Source organism: Amaranthus tricolor, chromosome 1, assembly GCF_026212465.1.
Source record: "Amaranthus tricolor cultivar Red isolate AtriRed21 chromosome 1, ASM2621246v1, whole genome shotgun sequence".
Classification (NCBI taxonomy): Eukaryota; Viridiplantae; Streptophyta; class Magnoliopsida; order Caryophyllales; family Amaranthaceae; genus Amaranthus; species Amaranthus tricolor.
In genome coordinates, this window is record NC_080047.1 from 14,411,508 (window position 1) to 14,417,975 (window position 6,468).

The window sequence follows — 6,468 nt, forward strand, 5'->3', positions numbered from 1 at the left end:
TGATTGCCATCATTGATGAACCTTAATTTAAAAAAAAAAATTAGAAGAACCACAATAGTTTTTATTACCTCTCCTAAATTGTATATATATTGTTGTCTTCTTCAACATTATTGTTTTCCGCCATTGATGAAGCTTTATTTAAAAGAAAACCCAGAATCAAATTCAAGCACTAAATCTTTCATTGTAGTATGAAAAACTGATTCCTTCATTTTCAAGGGATAAATTAACGTGGGGAAGAGACAGTTAATGATTATACTTTTCATATTCCCGAATATAATACACGCGCGTGGGAAGAAAGGATCAGTTTTTTTGTTTTTTTTTTTTTTTTTTGAAGAAAGTAGCAATTTTTTTTTAAAAAAAAAGAATTTAAAAGGGAGATATGGGTTGGGCTCTTTTGAGAAGCGTCTATACTATAGACGGTCTCTCAAGAGAGGACCTGATTGAGTAACAGCTATCTCTTGAGAGACGTCTTTTAGGCCCAATCCATTAAAACTTAATGCCTACTTATCGTATTTTTAATGTCCATTTACATTATCTTTAATGTCTACTTATCATAAATTCAATGCCTACTTACAATATTTTAAATGTCTACATATATTATATTAATGTCTACTTACAATATTTCAAAAAAATATAATGGGTTTGCTCAATTAAAGATGGTCTCTCAAAGAGACCGTCTCTCACAAGAATTTGTGATTGAGTAATCATCATATCATATCATACATACTAATAAAAATGCTGGAACATGACAAATATCATCCTTAGGGAGCCTTGACAAATGAAATTATTTTAGTGGATGATAGTTGATTACAAGAAAAATATTTTAACTAATTTAGAATTTGATTTTTTCAAAATTTAAGATAAATTAGGTAAAGTATCATATCATATCATACATACTAATAAAAATACTGAAATATGATAAACGTCATACTTAGGAAGCCTTGACAAATGGAATTATTGTAATGGATGATAGTTGATTACATGAAAATATTTAACTAATTTAAAATTTGATTTTTTCAAAAAATTAAAGATCATCATTATCATCATACCCAGTGTATTCCGCTCATGGAGAACTATGGTCAGGGTCTGAGGAGGAAAGAACGACGGCAACTCATACCCATAGAGGGAGTGCGGTCAAAGAGTCTTTCGGCTCGACAAAGGTCTCCAGAGGGAGAAACCTGCAATTTACAAATAGAATGAATAGAATACGTATAAAAACCTAAAAATAAAGATAAAAGTAAAGAATGAGGTAAAGAACAATTAGGTAAAGTATTTATATAATTATATTTTAGCAATTCTATATATCTAACGTATAGAATTTAATATAGTATTTAATTGAATAAAATGTATTTGATAAATAATTTTTTAAAAATCATTATTTAATTTTGCTTTGAAAAAAACATGATTCAATAAATTAATTACGATAATATATACTTGCATTATTCTTTAATGGTATATTTTTATATATTTATATTTCATATTCATAAATTCGTGCGTTGCACGAGTTTCTATACTAGTTTGTATTAATTGGGCTAAATTGCCCATATATCTAACGCGTCTCTCGAAGAGACCGTCTCTGACAACAATTTGTGGTTAATTGTTTATTTAGTATTTGAAAGTAATTTTTTATCGAACTAAAAAATCTTTTACAAAATACTTTGATAAACTAACAAGTTAGGAGTGAAAAATTCCTAAAAATTAAAAAAAAATCATTTATAAAAAAAAGCTTGCAATTAAAACTGGAAGTTGAAAAAGGACGTCCAACATCCCCCACCTTCACTGACATACGTCTCCCTTCATTTCTGGATTCTGTTTTTCTGTTGCATATGAGAGCGTTAGGTACAGAACAGTCGGTATCTTCCTTATTTATTCTCTTTATAAATTAAATCTACCTCCGTTTCCAATCTGAATCAATTGGTCTTTTCTCAAAGCCAATATTCCTGACTGCATTCCTGTTTTTTAACATTTCATACCCACCTTTTAGATCCCAATTTTTCATATTCTATTGCATTTGATTTCTTCTTGCTTCCTTCCTGCATTTTCTAGGTTTTCTTCACTTACCCTTCCTTTTCCTGTTATGGGTTTTGTTTTTGGAAGTGTTTGAACCCCTTGCATTGCGAAAAATTAATTTGGGCATTTCCAATTTGAGCATTTGAATCTGGGTTTTGTGCGACATTGATTTTGGGGATTTGTTTTTGGAAGTGTTTGAACCCCTTACATTGCCTTAAAATTGATGTGGCCATGTCCAATTTGAGCATTTGAATCTGGGTTTTGAGAGATATTCAGTTCGGGGATCTCTTGTCATTTTGATTGCCAGATTTTGCATGACCAGCAAGAAAAAGCCCTATAGTTATACAAAAAAATTGTTTGCTCGCAATGGATGGTTTTAGCCATTAGTTGGTGGGGCAACACTAATTACATTCATTTACATGTCACTTGGTGGTGATTTTAGAATTAGAGTTGCAAAAGAGCCAACGTATAGTTTTATTGAGAGGATTGGGAATCAATTTATGCTGGATGGAAAACCTTTTTATATAAATGGTTGGAACTCTTATTGGTTGATGGATCATGCAGTTGATAGTTTTAGTAGGCCAAGAGTGAAAGCAATGCTTCTAGCTGGATCCAAAATGGGGCTCACTGTGTGTAGAACATGGGCTTTCAATGATGGTACTTACCATGCTCTCCAGGTTTCTCCTGGTGTTTTTGATGAGCAAGCATTTCAGGTAGATTGTTGTTTTATATTGTTGTAATTTATGAGCTTTATTAGATTTTCTGTTTAAGAATTTGTCTTGTGAAGTTACATGATTGGTTGGTTGTTTTCAATTTGCAAAGTTTTCTAAATGATGGCAATTTTAGTTGATTTATAGATCATGGATGTGCTGGTTAATCATTGATATTTCACCATCAAGGGCTTTATACTCATTGGTGTTTGTAATTATTTTAAGCAATTTTTTCTTATACCTTTACGGCCCGTTTGGTAATCGGTACTAAAGAAAATTTAGTGCGTTTTTGTAGGAATACTTGACAAGTTTAATAGTTATGTTTTTTCTGCTTTAATAATTTCTTTTTCTAAATAAAAGTCATTCCAATTCATTAACATCGGAAATTAAAGGATAATGGAAAATTGTGAAATTTTTTTTTTACAAAATATCATGGGAATAACATCATACACATTATGAAAATTTAAATTACAAATAATTTTTATTACCATTAATTAGTATTGATAACCAAACAGGCCGTTAAGACTTTGTGCTTTGACAATGACATTACTCCATCTGTCCCCATAAATTTTTGCCACATTCTCTATTTCCCTTCATCCGTTTGTCCTAACTTTAAAACATTTACGTTTATGAAAATGTCTCCATCACTTTTTTTCATCTCACAATTTCAATGTCGCCGTCACTTTGTTAATAATTATGTCATTATATGGTGTTAATATTAGAAATCCCCTCTCCCCACCAACCATACAAAGAGAAGAAAAGGGTAATGAACAAGTAATTGTGTTCAATTTTCTTTTACTGTGATGTACTATTGTGTATAGTTCATGTTGTTGAATGATTTGACAAGTCAATTTAGAACTGATATCTGCTGCAGTCTTTGGATTATGTGATTGCAGAAGCAAGAAGAAATGGTATCAGACTGATCTTGAGTTTAGTAAACAATTTGCAAGCTTATGGTGGAAAAACTCAATATGTAAAGTGGGCTTGGCAAGAAGGTATTGCAATAAGTGCTTCCAATGATTCCTTCTTCTATGATCCATCTATCCAAACCTATTTCAAAAACTATATTAAGGTACTTCCTCCATTTCTCTATACTTGCTATATTTGATCTTTTACGTAATCCAATGTATTATTTTGATAAAAATTATAAAAACTTAATATTGTGATTTGCGATTAGACGACAACAAGATATCTTAATTATATTTTTTCTTACACATTAGTTGCAATATATAAAATAAGCTTGAACGATGAATGGTGTCAAAAACCGTTACGTAGCGAGTATTTCAGAACGGAGAAATATTTCAGAACGGAGAAAGTATACCTTATTCTCTATTTCTTTGGGTATTAGCCTTGGAGAATTTCCGAATTTATAATGATTAGTTTTCGAAGTTAGCCGCTCATAGTCATAGTCATCAACCCAGAAATAGTCCGCCACTAAAACCATGTAATCTAAAGCCTTGAATGTTGAATTAGAGTTATAAGTTTATTTTTCTTATTAATTACTTAGAATTAGTCAAAATGCAAATAAATTATTTTAGAATAGCAAATGACTTCTAATTATCTTTTTCCATCCAATTTTTTTCCAGACAATGTTTACAAGGACGAATACCATTACTGGAATTGAATACCGGGATGACCCTATAATCTTTGATTGGGAATTGATAAATGAACCACGTTGCATGACGGACCCTTCGGGTGACACTCTTCAAGTGAGTTCTTGAATCTCCCTACATCAATGTTTCGGTTTCCTCAATTATATTTGGCTTAACCCGATCTAGATTGCAGCACCGAAACTTGTTTAGCTTCGTCAAATGATTATCTTTATCATTTGAACATGACTATGACATCAGATTGCAGGATTGGATCAAGGAAATCTCAGAATTTGTGAAAGCTATTGACGAGAAACATCTAGTCACAATCGGCCTGGACGGGTTTTTTGGTTTGAAGAATGCAAAGTTGGTTCTAAACCCATCGGTACTATTGGGACTGATTTTTTTCGCAACAATGATATACTGACAATAGATTTTGCTTCTGTTCACATGTATCCTGATCAGTGGTGAGTATAAATCCGTATTTCAGAGCTACTGAGATGAACTCAAACAAAGAGTCTGTATAAATATGTATGAGATGGGCTATTAAACTCGTCTATAAAGTGCATCTCTTGGTTAGACTGTCTCATACAACAATTCGTGTTCATTGAACAGCCCATATGTCATGTTCTTCATTTTATGCTTTCTTAGGCTTACTGTGGATGATCTTGAAGATAAATTGAAGTTCGTCAAGAAATGGGTGTCATCTCATATTGAAGATGGCGATAAACATATTAAAAAGCCTGTAATGTTGACCGAATTTGGGCTCTCGAGTGATAACAAGGACTTTGATCCTTCACATAGAGATAGACTCATCAAACTTGTTTATGATATCTTTTACATGTCTGCGAAAAAGAATGGATCGGGTGCTGGTTCATTAATATGGCAGTTCTTTGTCGAAGGAATGAATGATTTCCATGATGATTTTGGGATCATTCCGTGGAACAGGAAGCCCACTTATGACCTGATAACCGAACAATCATGCAGGTTAGCTTTATTGCATCAACGTTCAAACTTGCAAGGAAATTTAAGAAACTTATGTCTATGAAGTCGGTGAAATCGTACCTTTCATGCTTTAGCGAACATTGTCGCTCCAAGTGTGTTCTAGGTAAGGACGACTAGATGGGTAGCGCAAATGATTGACCTGCGACATTCACATTTCAGATTAACAACTGGAAATGGATACATATTACTTATGGTTGTCGTTAACGCGATGTATTTCTCGGCTGATGGTATCATGTCGGATAGCAGATGTTTGATGGCTAGTTTATAAGACTTGGATTAAGTCAATATGGAGGCATGCTATGAGTACGAGTGTATCACCATGCATATTGTGAATAATGAGAATCTCCTGTTGCCTAGTTGGAGTAAGTTTTAAATGATTTTGATATTACCATATAAATTACTAGAGCCGTAATGAGGCCACTAAACAATAATAATAATTTTGATGAATAATTGTTCAATAAAAGCACTCATCTTTTCTAGTTTTCTTAAAGTAAATTAGGTATACTTTTTAGTAAAATAAAATAGAAGTAGCACTACTTAAATGACTAAAAAGTGGGCCTTACAAAATGGGGGCTCTGTGCTCGAGCTCATGGAAAATTTAAAAACATTAAGATAAAAAGTCTGAAAAAAAATAACGAAATAGTTCAACTTTTAAACTTATTCCAAAAGTAAGCGTGAAAATTCTAAACCTGAGATATGAAGTTGTTCGCAATTAGTAACTGCGAACAGATCAACAAAGACAAATAGTTGTTCGCAGTTACTAACTGCGAACAGCCCTTTGACTTTGTTTGACCTGTTCGCAGTTAATAACTACAAACAGATAGCTGCACAAATACGCAGCAGTTACATTTCCTTTTTATTTTCCTATTTCTCAAAACCCTAGCACAATACTACTCGACACTATCCACAAATACACTACCTTGAATCTATCAATTGATATATATATATATATATATATATATATATATATATATATATATATATATATATATATATATATATATATATATATATATATATATATATATATATATATATATATATATATATATATATATATATATGTGTGTGTATATATATATGTGTATATATATATATATATATATATATATATATATATATATATATATATATATATATATATATATATATAT

At 31.4% G+C, this 6,468-nt stretch overlaps 1 pseudogene; it reads left to right on the top strand.

Annotated features, from left to right (window-relative positions):
• Positions 1–1,755: 1,755 nt before the first annotated feature.
• LOC130805130 (mannan endo-1,4-beta-mannosidase 2-like) lies at positions 1,756–6,231 on the top strand (annotated as a pseudogene).
• Positions 6,232–6,468: the final 237 nt, after the last annotated feature.